Below are 18,349 nucleotides of genomic sequence, written 5' to 3'. Positions count from 1 at the left end.
TATAGTGACACCCCTGAAAATAACAATTGTTTTTGTTTTTTATATAGAGCTGTTAAAAGAATTCTGTACATATATGGGACTAAGCAAAAAAAAAAATGAAGAAGCTATCAACTTGAGGAGAGTGGGAGGGGTTAGAGGGAGGGGATGAAGGAAAGAAGGTGATGCAATTCTATTTCAATTAAAAACACATTTTTTTAAAAAAGAGTCAGAATGCTTTAAAAATATGAAGCACACAGAAGACACTAAGGCAGCAATATTTCTTAAAGAATAAATTAGTGAAAAGAGGGCAGGCTCCTTACTCAGAATCACAATGTGACTTGAAATACATGGAGGAGTGGTCCACAGTCCATCCATCAGTGCAGAATTCACTGCCTCCTCTGGGTTTCCCACAGGGACTTGGCGGGTCTGACTTTTCTGCATACCTGAAATATACCAGGTTAAGTGCAGTGGGCCTTCCTGCCCACACCATATACCAGACCTAAGCCCTCAGACTCTGTTGCCTTTGATTATTTTCACAACAAAGAGGGATATAAAGTAGTATAAACCACATAATGAAGCTTCAGAGACCTCAAAATGCAGCTTGGATAATTTATGATTTGTATGGTAATTTATTTAAACATATCCTTCTTGCTAGACAAATAAATTGTTTTCAGAGTAGTTTCTATTACAAAAATAATACAGTGTGCTTATATAAGCATGTATGTTTATCTAAAAGAATATTTTCTTAGAAACTGGGGAAAATATCCTGGGGAATAGCGAAAGTTTGAGAGACTGGATCCAGGCAGATGGCACTACCCTTCTACAGACTTGCCTAGCACTTAATATCCCTTCCACACGGATGCACTTTGCTTGCTCTGAAAACTTAATTAATGTTGTTGATCAATTAATTGTAAGCAAAAGGCAAGGCAGAAGCCTCGAGAATGTCTGAAATGCTGCTCTAGTATGCCACATTTACATATTACAGCAGGCACAGTTGAGGTGCCTCAAGTAATATTCAAGAACATAGTTATGTACATTGAAGGAAAAAAGTTTAAAGGGCTTTATAGGTCAAGAGGAGGCTGTTGAACAGATTTCATGGATGAATAAGTGATAGCATTAATAGTAGCAGATGCATATTGGACTTACAGGGAACTACTTATTTAATGTAATTTATTTAAAATTAAATATAACATGTACTCTGGCTTACTATCTCCTTGAAAGGCATATTAAATTTATCTTAGGTATCCACACCATTTATCAGCCTGTCCACATCGATTTGGACCATACAGTAGTCTTCTTGGTAGAAAGAAAAAATAAATATAAATTGTATTGGGTATGTACAGGGTACCAAGACATACCACATGTTACATCAGTTACTCTCCCTGCAACAACCACGTGAGTATCACATTACTGTTTCCCAAAAATAAATGAGAAATTGGAGATTTGGAAATGCCAAACATTTTTGATATTTCACAAGTAGAGGACTGGAGATTGGGTTTTTTAATTATTCTCCAATTGGCTTTGATTCCAAGAGTCCTGCCTTCCCTTGCACTAAAATCCTCCCTACTGCATGCAGACTGCATTATGAGAAGGTAAAGTGGGGAAAACATTTTCTTAAGTTAGGCGTCCAGTAAAACTTTTTGGATTATCTTAATGGAGAATACTGACATCAACCCAGGCAGCAATAGGAATCCCTGTTAAGTAACCAGGCAACACTCTTGACTTCTTCCAGTGAAATCATTCCCAGTCAGAGCCTTTCACTGGGATGCTGCAGATTGCAAATGACTGCCAAATCCAAACATTTTAAGTGTGTTTAATAAATCAATAGAGTGTACAGCAATTTGTTCCCAGACCTCAGAAATCATTTGTTTAGACCTGATGCCTATATTTGTCAGATTGAGGTGTACACATTACCTTGGGCAGGAAACAACACACACACACACACACACACACACACACACACACACACACTTACATTTAAGATGTTAAGCCAATTTAAATTGTGTAAAGAAAGGAACAACGCATTCTCAAATGGTTGTTATCAAATGGATAATTATAAAGGCTATGCCTTCGTGGGTCTTCACGGAAAAATAACCCTTCCCTCTGCAGAATACACCTCAGCATGTGTAGGCTCTTCAGGATTCAGCCATAAGGAAAACCTAATATAAAGTGAAGGAAGACTTTTCCTCTTCCCTTTTTTCTAAAAATCACTTCTACTTGACAGCAAGAGGATCTCCCAAAGGAAATAGCAGAGACCTGTTGGTTCTTCATTTAAAGTCAGTGGGCCGACAAAATGCCCAAAGGGAACAATTTTGCCCCAGATCCCAAGAGGAACAGACTCAATGAGAAACCAATAATTATTTTCCAACTCTAACTCTGATGACATGAAAACCAGAGTTATGTAGTTATTTGATCCGATGTTGAATAGGATTCTACAGCAACATTTCATACCAACTGAAGTCTGCTAATTATGTGTGCTGGGACAGCAGCCAAGAGTCCATTAGAGTGGTCCAAAGGGGATTTTTTTTTAAGAAAGAAGGTTTTAGCATGGATTCTCAGGAGCATGGCCTTGGCACTATATGGAAATTTTCATTGTAGCTGAGGAGTGTGTTAAAGAACTGAAGTACAAGGTTTTCCATTTGAGAAGAGGAAAAAAGATGGAAAGGGAGTGTGCCTGTCACTGTAATGCTGACCTGCAGCCATTTATAGATAGAAGTTCTGTCCCACCAGGTCCCACTGCCCTTTAGTCCCAAATAAACAGGCAGAGTCTTACATTAATTATAAACTGTTTGGCCAATGGCTCGGGCTTCTTATTGGCTAGTCCTCACTTAATTACTAACCCTTTTCTATTAATCTATATATTGCCACAAGGCTGTAGCTTACCCTTAGTGCTCCGTGTGTTACTCCTTTGGCAAGGAAGGAAACACTGGCACTCCCATACGAACTCCTAAGTTCAAACTGGTAAAGCCGAGGACACTGAGAAACAGGGAGAAGACAGATGAGGTGGGCAATATGTGTCTTCTCCAGGAGCTCTGACTTTGCTCTGGAGAGTGGGGTAGTACACAAGAGGCCATGCAGCCAAGGAGAGAGGAAATGAGAAAGCGTGGGGGCAGATGAGCAGAATAATGATAATTATGGAAAGACATCAAGTACAGGTGAGGAGAGAAGCAGAGAAAAGAGACCATGGTCTAAAAAAAACAAGAATAAAATGGATAAGGCCTGATGATTGGTTGAGTGCAGAAGATGGTACGTGGGAGAGACAGCTGAAAATTAAATGAGAAAGACAGAAGGGAATTGTAAAAGGTAACCCTTAGCCATAGGGCTAGGATCTAACTTAAAAGAAACTTGGGCTGAGGCAATGGCTTAGACTTTCAAGTGCTCACTATGCAAACATCAGGACGTTAGTTAACTCCCCAGGACACTAGTGAAAATGCCAGGCATGGTGCCACATGTCTGTAATTCCATCACCAGCATAGTGGGGTCAGGAAGATCTCTGAGGCTTGTTTCCTGGCCGGCCTGGCAGAATAGCCAAGTTCCAGCTTCAGTGAGGTACCCTGTCTCAAAAAATATGGTAGTGAGTGATTGAGATACAGAATACACCTGCACACCATACACACACACACACACACACACACACACACACACCACATACACAGAAACAAACACACAAACACACACACATACTACGTACACACACAAAGATACACACCACACACACCACATACACACATGCACACACACATATACCGTATACACACACAAACACACCACACACACACCACACACACGCACTTAAAAAATAACCACCAACAGGAACAACAAACAAACATGACAATGCAACTGTGCTCATACATAGAGAGAGAGACCAGCACTACAGGAATGGGTCAAGGTAAAGCACTCAGTGTGATGGCACCCACTAACCTTTGCAGACTGTTAACGTTTCTTTTCCGCTGTTGGCTTTTCAATAGATAGCTTGCACCTACATGCTTGATGTAGGAATGTCTGAGCACGGTTTGGCCAGTTGCATTTCGATCTCAGTGCACAGGTGCTTCCTGTGCTGCGTCTCCTGTAAAGCCACATGCCACATCAGTCCCACCACACTTGCAGGCCTGTTGTTTCCTGTGCTCATATTTCTGTCTGTGTCTTCAACAGCCTGCAGCAGGACCAAAAGAGCCCATCCAATCTGATCATCCTGCCGGACACTTCTGACACGAATCAGCATTTTCATTACCTAAATCTCAATTTTCAGTTCAAACTGCTGGTGTATAAGACATCGCATTTCCTGCCTCTAGAATCTCTGACTCAAGCACAGGGTACCTGTGAGTATGAGTTGTGAAGATGATAAGGATCAAGACATAATTTTCGTAGCTATTTGGACAGGCAGGCAGTGTCAACATGGCCTTTCTATTCTCATTTTTACTAATCTAACCTGACATATAGATTTTTTTCATTCATTTAACAAATACTCGTTGAGATTTATTTGCAGGCCCTGGGAATGCTGCTATGGGGGTAGGGGAATACAGAAGAAGAGGAAGAAGAAGAAGAAGAAGAAGAAGAAGAAGAAGAAGAAGAAGAAGAAGAAGAAGAAGAAGAAGAAGAAGAAGAGGAAGAGGAAGAGGAAGAGGAAGAGGAAGAGGAAGAGGAAGAGGAAGAGGAAGAGGAAGAGGAAGAAGAAGAAGAGGAAGAAGAAGAAAGCCTACTGTTGTGAAATAAAGGAGGTGGGCAGATAAGTGGATGATAGATAGATAGATAATAGATAGATGACAGATTATGGGTATATGATTGGATATATTGGATATAATAAAGGTGCACAGATAGAAGATGGGTGGAATCTTGGAATCACTAAGAAACTGTATCCAATATAGTTTGTGGGGTGTGAAATTTTCAATATTAAAATAAGAAAAGCCCTAGAAAGCTAATACAAAATGGTCACCCTTGACTAAGAAGTGGGAGAGTGGTCTGCTATTTTAAAGAAATTCAGTGTAAAGCCTATTGAGAAAGTGGTCTCTCAATAAGGCTTAATGGGAACTAAAAAAGCTGGACATGTAGACACCTGGGAGCAAAGCATTCTGGAGAGGTAAATTCAAAGGAAAAAATCCCAGCAAACATGCTGGGCTTGTAGATTCTCGGTAAACACATATATTACAGATGGACTCTACCTGTGAGGCACAAGGTACAGAGTGGTGTATGTGCATTAGTGGAACCATTGTTAGCACAGTTGCCATTCAAGGGTTAATCCAAACCAGGGCTCCTCTGTTTCCTCATTGTCTCTTGTGGGACCTCTACAAACTCTCCAAGGACATAGCTACACATGTTGAGGGAAAAAATTAAAATAAGAGGCTCAAAACCTGAATAGAAGGAGATTAAATAAAATTGGTTGTAGTGAACATCTAGAAAAGCAACAGTAAAAGATCAAATCAGAACTCAGACTCAACATTTCTTGTAGTTTTTCTTCCATATCCTTTGAGCCTTTTCAGGTTTAGCAATAATCACAAACCCAACATGAAACCAATCAACACAGTTTCTCTCACACATAGTTCTAGCACTTACAGGCTGAAAGAAGACCAACATTCAACAAAGGCTCATATGACCTGAGTAAGTCCTGATTTAATATGTATCAAGAGTAAGTCAGCATTTCCCAAATAAAAATGAGCATTTTTCTCATTATTTTCAAGCTTGTTGACACCTATCTGGATAATTCACACCAACGAAAATCTTTAGCCCAAAAAGAAAGGTTCTATGTGAATTAATAGAGTTGTTATTTTAATAAGCTATGCTAAGTTGGTGTGAATGCTTTAACTAAAGCCTGACTAAGCCGGGTCTTTTTTTTTTTTTTTACCCTTGGCCATTTTCTACTCAAGGATACAGTGTGGCCTAACATGTACCAAGTTTCAACAAAAGTCCATTTTCTCTCTTCTTTTCCTTTTAAATCCTATCCTAAGCAATTCCTCCAAGGACTTCTTCAGAGTTATCTGTAGATGGGAAAGGCAATTCACAATGCAATAAAATTTATAGCTCATAAAATTATGAATAAGCCGAACGTAAAAAAAGAAAAGTTAAACTAGGTTTAAAATGATTTTTATATTATCAACCACATGAATTGACACAGAAAATGAATCGCAAATGTGAGGAATGCAACAGCTAAATGCTATGTGCCATCTGCGTGTTAAATGGGAACAGGCAACACTGCACGAAGGGATGCTTGGGAAATAGTCACTGATTTCTCTCATCAGAAATGACCAAAGTGGGGTCGGGATAGGTCTTGTTGGGTAATTTTTGTTGTTTGTTTTGTGTTTTTAATCATATTAACTGGATATTCCTGCAAATATACAGGCAAACATTCTTTTAAAAAGAGAGAGATTTGGAAACTAGCAGGTGACACTATGTGAATCAGCCCAGGTACTGATGGTTTTATATCAGAAAAATAAGAATATAACAAATAAAGAATTAAAGAGGCTGAAGAGATGGCTCCAGTGGTTAAAAGTACTTGTGGCTCTTCTAGAGGACAGAGTTCAGTTTTGCAGCTCACAATCTCCTATAACTCAAGTCCCAAGGGCCCAACACCTTCTTTCTAACTCTGGCACTCACACAACATGTAGTATCTACTCACACAGACAAACATATTAAAACACACACACACACACACATTTGCATACACAATAAAAAATAAACCTAAAAGGGAATTAAACCATATAATTAAACCTCACTGGTCTAGGCAGGTTGACCAGAAAGCCCCAGAAATATTCCTGTCTCTGCCTCAAGTGCAAACTCATGCTACCATACTTGCCTTTCCTTTACATGGGTTCTGGGGTCAATTCAAGTTTTCAAGCTTATAAGGCAAGCACTTTACCCACTGAGTTATGGCCCCACGCCCATAATGCTCTTTCTTAAAAGAAGTTCTTGTGATTAGCTGTATAAAAGAGCTTCTGGGTTTCCATTTTGTTTACTTACCCTGAATTTGTCTGAACTGGCTAGCTTTCCATCACCAAGACTACATTTTTAGAAAAACAACCTAAAGGAGTGGAATTGTTACTTTTCTGTCCCTATGAAAAGATGTCTTGACAAAAATTAACTTGGAGGAGAAAGGATTTATTTATTTGGGCTTACAGGTCCAGAGAGCTAGAACCTATCACAGTGGGAAGGACGTGGCAACAGGATCAGTAAGTCACATTTGTATGCACACAGAAAAAGGGATGTAGAAGAGGATGTTGGGTGAAACTATAAGACCTCAAAGACCCCTACTGATGCATGTTCTCCAACATGGCTCCACCACTTAAAGCTTCTACAACCTCGAAAAATGGTGCCACCTACTGGGGACAAAGTAGTCGAACACATGTGACTGTGAGGGACTCTCGTTCAAACCCCACACAACAAGGAAAAGTTTATTTTGCCTAATGATTACAGGTTTCCATTGACAGCTGGTTCCATTGCTTTAGACTGAAATGAAGGAAAACACTGTAGGATGAGGAACAAGTGACACAAAAGGCTGCCAACCTCAGGACAGACAAGAGAAAAGACAAGAAAGAGGAAAGGGCCAGAGACAAGCTGTCCCCTTGAGAAACATTCTTCCTGCGACCCACTTCCTCAAACTGAGTCACAACTCCTGAGGATCTCTTCCCCTGGGAAATCAGAGGAGATTTTGAGGTTGGCAGCTATGATCCAATCACACCTCAGCACTGTCAGCTAGGGGCAACCCTTCAACAGATGACCTTGTGGGAATACTTCTTACTCAAGCAATAAAACCATGGATACTGTTAGCCACAGCTCCCTCAGAATATAGAAGGGTGTCTTAGTCAGCGTTCCATTGCTCTAAAGAGTCACCATGACTTCAGCAACTCTTATAAAGGAAAGCATTTAATTGAGGCTGGCTTACGGTTTCAAAAGATTAGTCCACATTCGTCACAGTGGGGAAGCATGGTGGAGCACAGGCAGACACAAACTTGGAGAAGTTGTGGAAAGCTCTATATTCAGATCCATAAGCAGAAAGAATAGAAAGTCACTGGGCCTGGCTTGGGCCTTTGAAAGCCTCAAAGCACACCCCCAGGAACACACTTCCTCCAACAAGTCTATGCCTATTCAAGCAAGGCCACACCTCCCAATCTTTCAAATAGTGACACTCCCAGGTGACAAAGAATTCAAATATAGCCACCCTATGGGGCCATTCTTATTCAAAACACCACAAGGAGTAAAGAATATACATATACAGTCTAGAACTTTTGATCCACCATGAGGTTTTGTAACGGGTATCATTCTTGTCTGACTGACTACAAATACTTTTCAAGGATGACCTCAGTTGTTACATTGGCTTTAATGATCATCATATATCAGTGATTCCAAAATGAATATCATTATCACTCATATTCTTGTGCCCCAGGTCAATATATCTATCACTATTTCAATTTCATTTTCCCCTGGAAACTTTGAGTAGAATATCCAAACTCAAAGTAAATATCCAACCATAACCTGCTTTTTCTCCTAAAGTCTCCGAACCTGTTAAATATCCTCCCACACAAACATATGTGGGATGAGGGTGAGACAGCATGAAAATGAAGTCAATTTCTGTGAATCTCTCTGTTCCCATGCCAATGAATTGACATATTTAGACACCAGTGCCTATAACACATATACTAAGCTTTCCAGTTTTAGTACCTCTGGGTCTCAAGTCTGTTCCTGCCATTTCCTCCATTTTCTTCTCTTTGTCTGGACTGTGAACCCTGTTTATGATGGCCTTTGAAGAAAAAAATGAATGGGTAAAGTGACTTCAGAAACTCATTCATTTCTTCTTCACTCTTATCAACAAATACACATGGAGGAAATCCACAACCTGGAGGAAAAGAGGGCATCTGGTCATTTCCGGTCATAGAGCAAGCCTAGTATCCTATGGTTATCACCTTCTCTATTTAGTTCCTGATGTCTCTGTGAGTGGGACTCATGGTGTACCCTCGGTCACATGACAGACACTCGCTTTCTTTAGGACAAGCAAAAACATCACCAAACTGTGTCCTCAATCTCAGAAGATATCCTTCCTCATTTCTGAGCACTTTGAAAACACCTTCATCACAGCATTGAATGTCATGGAAACATTTCCTCATTAATGATATCAGAACCATGGTCATCATCAAGTCAAGTCACTGTACTTGAGAGTCTTACCAATTTGACATATTGACTACTTAGTTTCATGCAACTCCATCCACAACACTTTTATTTTCCCCCACACTCCAAAAGCGACTGTTTTCCATTTTAAAAATTAAAATGCTTCAATTTGCCTCTTCTCACACCCTCTCCACACTGAGTGTCCTCAACTGCTCCCACAGCTCCTTGTACTGTGTGTAAAGGTGACTGTGTTGGTTTTCTTAGCCCAGCTGCATCTTCTCATCAGACATCTTTAAGGCGTCTCTTTTTGCCCCGTTGTTACTCAAAGGCTACCAGCACGATTCCTCTTCTATGACTCTTACATCCATTTCCAGAGTGCTCCATTACATGAATATACCACCTTACCCAGTGTATGTGACACTGGGGATCAAAACCAAGTCTTTGTACATACTAGGTAAGTATACTACCAACTAAGCTATGCCCCTGACCCTGGAGGTAATCTCATCATGACTATTTGTTTATATATGGCACATCTAAAATATCTGATCCACTTACTGTAATAAGGGGAAAGTTAGCTTCTTCTATTTGGCAGGGTGCCTGACAGAGAGCAGATGCTCTGTGTGTGTTGAATTTTGATTGGTTCTAAATGGTCTAAATTGAGTGATTTGTTACCTAAGTTTGTGGTGTATACATGCCAGCCTTATGTTGCCTTGTCATATAACGAATTATTATATAAGTCACTTGATCTATTTTATGGCAAGCAACTATGAAAAGCTTGAATTCTGCATTTTGACTGGTTGTGGATCTTGGTAACAGTCTCTGTCTGTTACAGGAAGAAGCTTACAACTCAGGGTCATGGCAAACCGTGGAAGAGTTTATAACCAGGAAGATTATAACAGCCAGAGGCTCAGGACACTTACTGCTAGCTAGTGTCTCCTTGACAGGGAAGATGAGCGATGAAATCTCAACAGTATGGTTGCCTGAACAAGACCAGCATAAGGACAATACCAGTTAGCATGCCAACATTGACCGGGGAAATTCCACGTGGTCCCTCCCCTAGAAAAAGAGCAACAGGTGGTCAATGACTGCAGAGAGAGAAAGAGAGAGAGAGAGAGAAAGAGAGAGAGAGAGAGAGAGAGAGAGAGAGAGAGAGAGAGAGAGAGAGAGAGAGAGAGAGAGAGAGAGAGAGAGAGAGAATCAGTTTTCTCCAGGGATGGATTTCCACACAGGCTGTTCAATCTCAAGTGGAGCTCTGGAAGCATGTACTTACCAACAATGCTACATGGACAGAAAAGGCTGCATATACATGTGTTGTGGAAGGAGGGGACTTAAAATTCTTTTAGAATCTTGTGATCCAAAATATATACATAAATGTCTGTGCATACTTTCTATGAGATCCATCATACAGACCAGACAAACAAGACCTTACCAGTCCTATGAAACAGCTCACTATTGCTCCCATGATGGCCCAGGTGCAGAAAAGGCATCGCTCCTATTTGTGAATGTTGCTTTCCAGTACAAAAGTCTTTTTTTTTGAGATCTGTGTCAGGAGCTAGGAAATGAGTTAGCAAGAGACGCCTCACTCTCTGAGATAACTTGTTCTAATTTTCTCATTAGTGAAGACGACATCATCATAAAAAATATCTGCCAACAATCTGATATAAAAATGTACATGTGTTGTGAAAAATAATTGCTCTTCAATTACCTCTGAATTATAAAGCTTCTACACAGGTGCAATAATACATGGGCCCTGCGAGTATGAAAAACTGCAAAGCCTGGGTAATTATGTATATTTCAATGAAGACCCTAGAATAAAATTTTCAGAGTTTGGAGAAACAACAAAGCCAGAACCAAAGAGCTATTTATAACGATATATTCTTAAGTTTTCTATTCTTCTTTCTATATATATTTTGAAAAGCCAAGGATGATTTTTTTAACTCTGGCCTCCCGGAAGACAGAGAAATAATATCTCTTCATCTACTTCCAACTGTACCCATAGGGACAGGATTGAAAGGATAGAAGTCTAGACAGAACTATGATAATTGCATTTTTAAAAAATAGTTAAATCTTACTTACACCCTGTGCTTAGTTTATGGATATGAAGAGTAGAATTTATAGGCAGATGGCTCTATCACGACGGTGGAAAAAGATATATTTCTTATAAATTACTCTGCTTTAGCAAGGGAAATTACCCTCAGATAGCTAGTCTTAAACACCACCCAGTCCACAGTCTTCACTGCAGGAAACAGAACGCCCAACAAAACGAGGTTTATCACTCTGATGGTAGCTACTGCCAAACAGTCTAAAGCTGTATTACTACAACACTGCAGGTTTGAGCAGTTATCAGCTTGGATGGTTAACTACATTTTCTACTTTTTAAGTCAAATAGAAAAGCTCTGTGATAGACTTTTACCCAGTTACTGATGAAATTAAGGGTGTTGAAATAAAATCAGACTCACAGCAGAGGGGCATGACTTTTGCTGTGTTTTTTTTTATAAAGTTGTTAACTAGTTCAATTTGTTTAGACACATTGCTGACGATTGTCCTGCTTTTATTCTTTTGCAGTGGCTAAAACCTTTGAGCAAAAACATCTTAGGATAAGAGATGGTTTACTTGGCTTACACTTCCAGGAAAGTCAATGTAGGAACTTCAAGCAGGAATTGAAACAAAGACCGAGGAGGAACGCTGCTGTCTACCTCACTCTCTGGATGGCATTCTGGTTTATAATCTGGCTTGTTTCCTGGTGTATTCTTTTACTCCCTCATACAGGCTCATACTCAGAAAGGTTTCATGTAGTCCCATAACCACGTGCCTTAGGGGTAGTACTACCCACAATTGGCTGTGACTGAGGCTGTGTCAAATCATATTCAAGACACACTACCCCAGACACAGTGCAGGCCAATCTGATCTATGCGACATCTTAACCAAGACGTTAAATCTTCTTTCAAGATTTTTAATAATTTATCTATAGCTGTGACTGTGACTGTGGCTGTGGCTGAGGCTGTGACTGAACCTGTAACAGTGGCTGTGACTGAGTCTGTGATTGTGTCTGTGACTGAGTCTGTGATTGTGACTGTGACTGTGACTGTGCCTGTGGCTGTGACTGTGGCTGTCACTGTCACTGTGGCTGTGACTGTTAGTGTGAGTGTGACTGTGCCTGTGGCTGTGACTGTGACTGTGACTGTGACTGTGACTGTGCCTGTGGCTGTGGATGTGACTGAGACTGTGACTGTGAGTGTGAATGTGACTGTGAGTGTGACTGTGACTGAGACTGTGACTGTGAATGTGACTGTGGCTGTGACTGTGACTGTGACTGTGACTGAGGCTGTGACTGTGACTGTGACTGTGACTGAGGCTGTGACTGTGACTGTGACTGTGGCTGTGGCTATGACTGTGACTGTGACTGTGACTGTGACTGTGACTGTGACTGAGGCTGTGACTGTGACTGTGACTGTGACTGAGGCTGTGACTGTGACTGTGGCTGTGACTGTGACTATCACTGTGTCTGTGACTGTGACTGTGGCTGTGACTGTGACTGTGGCTGTGACTGTGACTATGACTGTGACTGTGACTAAGGCTGTGACTGTGACTGTGGCTGTGACTGTGACTATGACTGTGACTGTGGCTGTGACTGTGACTGTGACTGTGACTGTGACTGTGGCTGTAGCTGTGACTGTGGCTGTGACTGAGGCTGTGACTGTGGCTGTGACTGTGACTATGACTGTGACTGTGACTGTGGCTGTGACTGTAACTGTGGCTGTGACTGTGACTGTGACTGTGACTGTGACTTTGGCTGTGACTGTGACTGAGGCTGTGACTGTGTCTGTGACTGTGACTGTGGCTGTGACTGTGACTGTGGCTGTGACTGTGACTGTGGCTGTGAATGTAACTGTGGCTGTGACTGTGACTGTGACTGTGGCTGTGACTGTGACTGTGACTGTGACTGTGACTTTGGCTGTGACTGTGACTGTGACTGTGACTGAGGCTGTGACTGTGACTGTGACTGTGACTGTGGCTGTAACTGTGACTGTGGCTGTGACTGTGACTGTGGCTGTGAATGTAACTGTGGCTGTGACTGTGACTGTGACTGTGACTGTGACTTTGGCTGTGACTGTGACTGTGACTGTGACTGTGGCTGTGACTGTGACTATGACTGTGACTGTGGCTGTAGCTGTGACTGTGACTGTGACTGAGGCTGTGACTGTGGCTGTGACTGTGACTATGACTATGACTGTGGCTGTGACTGTGACTGTGACTGTGACTGTGACTGTGGCTGTAGCTGTGACTGTGACTGTGACTGAGGCTGTGACTGTGGCTGTGACTGTGACTGTGGCTGTGACTGTGGCTGTGGCTATGACTGTGACTGTGGCTGTGGCTGTGGCTGAGGCTGTGACTGTGACTGTAACTGTGACTGTGACTGTGACTGTGGCTGTGACTGTGACTGTGACTGTGACTGTGGCTGTGGCTGTAGCTGTGACTGTGACTGTGACTGTGGCTGTGACTGTGGCTGTGACTGTGACTGTGACTGTGACTGTGACTTTGGCTGTGACTGTGACTGTGACTGTGACTGTGGCTGTGACTGTGACTGTGACTGTGACTGTGACTTTGGCTGTGACTGTGACTGTGACTGTGACTGAGGCTGTGACTGTGTCTGTGACTGTGACTGTGACTGTGACTGAGGCTGTGACTGTGGCTGTGACTGTGTCTGTGACTGTGACTGTGACTGTGACTGTGACTGAGGCTGTGACTGTGGCTGTGACTGTGACTATGACTGTGACTGTGGCTGTGACTGTGACTGAGGCTGTGACTGTGTCTGTGACTGTGGCTGTGATGACTGTGACTGTGACTGTGGCTGTGACTGTGACTAAGGCTGTGACTGTGACTGTGGCTGTGACTGTGACTGTGACAGAGACTGTGACTGTGACTGTGACTAAGGCTGTGACTGTGACTGTGGCTGTGACTGTGACTGTGGCTGTGGCTGAGGCTGTGACTGTGATTGTGACTGTGACTGTGACTGTGGCTGTGACTGTGACTGTGGCTGTGGCTATGACTGTGACTGTGGCTATGACTGTGACTGTGACTGTGACTGTGGCTGTGACTGTGACTATGACTGTGACTGTGACTGTGACTGTGACTGTGACTGTGGCTGTGACTGTGACTGTGACTGTGACTGTGACTTTGGCTGTGACTGTGACTGTGACTGTGACTGAGGCTGTGACTGTGTCTGTGACTGTGACTGTGTCTGTGACTGTGACTGTGGCTGTGACTGTGACTGTGGCTGTGACTGTGGCTGTGGCTATGACTGTGACTGTGGCTGTGGCTGTGGCTGAGGCTGTGACTGTGACTGTAACTGTGACTGTGACTGTGACTGTGACTGTGGCTGTGACTGTGACTGTGACTGTGACTGTGGCTGTGGATGTAGCTGTGACTGTGACTGTGACTGAGGCTGTGACTGTGTCTGTGACTGTGACTGTGACTGTGACTGTGACTGTGACTGTGGCTGTGACTGTGACTGTGGCTGTGACTGTAACTGTGGCTGTGACTGTGACTGTGACTGTGACTGTGACTTTGGCTGTGACTGTGACTGTGACTGTGACTGAGGCTGTGACTGTGTCTGAGGCTGTGACTGTGGCTGTGACTGTGGCTGTGATGACTGTGACTGTGACTGTGACTGTGGCTGTGACTGTGGCTGTGACTGTGGCTGTGACTGTGACTAAGGCTGTGACTGTGACTGTGGCTGTGACTGTGACTGTGGCTATGACTGTGACTGTGACTGTGGCTGTGACTGTGACTATGACTGTGACTGTGACTGTGACTGTGACTGTGACTGTGGCTGTGACTGTGACTATGACTGTGACTGTGGCTGTAGCTGTGACTGAGGCTGTGACTGTGGCTGTGACTGTGACTATGACTGTGACTGTGGCTGTGACTGTGACTGTGACTGTGGCTGTAGCTGTGACTGTGACTGTGACTGAGGCTGTGACTGTGGCTGTGACTGTGACTGTGAGTGTGACTGTGGCTGTGGCTGTGGCTGAGGCTGTGACTGTGACTGTGACTGTGAGTGTGGCTGTGACTGTGACTGTGACTGTGACTATGGCTGTGACTGTGGCTGTGACTGTGACTGTGACTGTGACAGAGACTGTGACTGTGACTGTGACTGTGACTATGGCTGTGACTGTGACTGTGGCTGTGACTGTGACTGTGGCTGTGGCTGAGGCTGTGACTGTGACTGTGACTGTGACTGTGACTGTGGCTGTGACTGTGACTGTGGCTGTGGCTATGACTGTGACTGTGGCTATGACTGTGACTGTGACTGTGGCTGTGACTGTGACTATGACTGTGACTGTGACTGTGACTGTGACTGTGACTGTGGCTGTGACTGTGACTATGACTGTGACTGTGGCTGTAGCTGTGACTGAGGCTGTGACTGTGGCTGTGACTGTGACTATGACTGTGACTGTGGCTGTGACTGTGACTGTGACTGTGGCTGTAGCTGTGACTGTGACTGTGACTGAGGCTGTGACTGTGGCTGTGACTGTGACTGTGAGTGTGACTGTGGCTGTGGCTGTGGCTGAGGCTGTGACTGTGACTGTGACTGTGAGTGTGGCTGTGACTGTGACTGTGACTGTGACTATGGCTGTGACTGTTGCTGTGACTGTGACTGTGACTGTGACTGAGACTGTGACTGTGGCTGTGACTGTGACTGTGGCTGTGACTGTGGCTGTGTCTGTGACTGAGGCTGTGACTGTGACTGAGGCTGAGGCTGTGACTGAGGCTGTGACTGTGACTGTGACTGTGACTGAGGCTGTGACTGAGGCTGTGACTGAGGCTATGACTGTGACTGTGGCTGTGACTGTGGCTGTGGCTGTGACTGTGACTGAGGCTGTGACTGTGACTGTGACTGTGACTGTGGCTGTGGATGTAGCTGTGACTGTGACTGTGACTGAGGCTGTGACTGTGTCTGTGACTGTGACTGTGACTGTGACTGTGACTGTGACTGTGGCTGTGACTGTGACTGTGGCTGTGACTGTAACTGTGGCTGTGACTGTGACTGTGACTGTGACTGTGACTTTGGCTGTGACTGTGACTGTGACTGTGACTGAGGCTGTGACTGTGTCTGAGGCTGTGACTGTGGCTGTGACTGTGGCTGTGATGACTGTGACTGTGACTGTGACTGTGGCTGTGACTGTGGCTGTGACTGTGGCTGTGACTGTGACTAAGGCTGTGACTGTGGCTGTGGCTATGACTGTGACTGTGGCTATGACTGTGACTGTGACTGTGGCTGTGACTGTGACTATGACTGTGACTGTGACTGTGACTGTGACTGTGACTGTGGCTGTGACTGTGACTATGACTGTGACTGTGGCTGTAGCTGTGACTGAGGCTGTGACTGTGGCTGTGACTGTGACTATGACTGTGACTGTGGCTGTGACTGTGACTGTGACTGTGGCTGTAGCTGTGACTGTGACTGTGACTGAGGCTGTGACTGTGGCTGTGACTGTGACTGTGAGTGTGACTGTGGCTGTGGCTGTGGCTGAGGCTGTGACTGTGACTGTGACTGTGAGTGTGGCTGTGACTGTGACTGTGACTGTGACTATGGCTGTGACTGTTGCTGTGACTGTGACTGTGACTGTGACTGAGACTGTGACTGTGGCTGTGACTGTGACTGTGGCTGTGACTGTGACTGTGGCTGTGACTGTGACTGTGGCTGTGGCTGAGGCTGTGACTGTGACTGTGACTGTGGCTGTGACTGTGACTGTGGCTGTGACTGTGACTGTGGCTGTGGCTATGACTGTGACTGTGGCTATGACTGTGACTGTGACTGTGGCTGTGACTGTGACTATGACTGTGACTGTGACTGTGACTGTGACTGTGACTGTGGCTGTGACTGTGACTATGACTGTGACTGTGGCTGTAGCTGTGACTGAGGCTGTGACTGTGGCTGTGACTGTGACTATGACTGTGACTGTGGCTGTGACTGTGACTGTGACTGTGGCTGTAGCTGTGACTGTGACTGTGACTGAGGCTGTGACTGTGGCTGTGACTGTGACTGTGAGTGTGACTGTGGCTGTGGCTGTGGCTGAGGCTGTGACTGTGACTGTGACTGTGAGTGTGGCTGTGACTGTGACTGTGACTGTGACTATGGCTGTGACTGTTGCTGTGACTGTGACTGTGACTGTGACTGAGACTGTGACTGTGGCTGTGACTGTGACTGTGGCTGTGACTGTGGCTGTGTCTGTGACTGAGGCTGTGACTGTGACTGAGGCTGAGGCTGTGACTGAGGCTGTGACTGTGACTGTGACTGTGACTGAGGCTGTGACTGAGGCTGTGACTGAGGCTATGACTGTGACTGTGGCTGTGACTGTGGCTGTGGCTGTGACTGTGACTGAGGCTGTGACTGTGACTGTGACTGTGACTGTGGCTGTGACTGTGACTGTGACTGTGACTGTGACTGAGGCTGTGACTGTGACTGAGGCTGTGATTGTGGCTGTGACTGAGGCTGTGACTGTGACTGTTGCTGTGGCTGTGACTGTGACTGTGACTGTGACTGTGGCTATGACTGTGACTGTGACTGTTGCTGTGACTGTGACTGTGACTGTGACTGTGACTGAGGCTGTGACTGTGACTGTGACTGTGGCTGTAACTGTGACTATGACTGTGACTGTTTCTGTGACTGTGACTGTGGCTGTGACTGTGTCTGTGACTGTGACTGTGACTGTGGCTGTGACTGTGACTGTGGCTGTGACTGTGACTGTGACTGTGACTGTGACTGTGGCTGTGACTGTGACTGTGACTATGACTGAGGCTGTGACTGTGACTGTGGCTGTGACTGAGGCTGTGACTGTGACTGTGACTGTGACTGTGGCTGTGACTGTGACTGTGGCTGTGGCTATGACTGTGACTGTGGCTATGACTGTGACTGTGACTGTGGCTGTGACTGTGACTATGACTGAGGCTGTGACTGTGACTGTGACTGTGGCTGTAACTGTGACTATGACTGTGACTGTTTCTGTGACTGTGACTGTGGCTGTGACTGTGTCTGTGACTGTGACTGTGACTGTGGCTGTGACTGTGACTGTGGCTGTGACTGTGACTGTGACTGTGACTGTGGCTGTGACTGTGACTGTGACTATGACTGAGGCTGTGACTGTGACTGTGGCTGTGACTGAGGCTGTGACTGTGACTGTGACTGTGACTGTGGCTGTGACTGTGACTGTGACTATGACTGAGGCTGTGACTGTGACTGTGGCTGTGACTGAGGCTGTGACTGTGACTG

This window comes from Mesocricetus auratus, unplaced genomic scaffold, assembly GCF_017639785.1.
Source record: "Mesocricetus auratus isolate SY011 unplaced genomic scaffold, BCM_Maur_2.0 Super-Scaffold_100001, whole genome shotgun sequence".
NCBI lineage: Eukaryota > Metazoa > Chordata > Mammalia > Rodentia > Cricetidae > Mesocricetus > Mesocricetus auratus.
Note: the sequence above shows the minus strand (reverse complement) of the source record.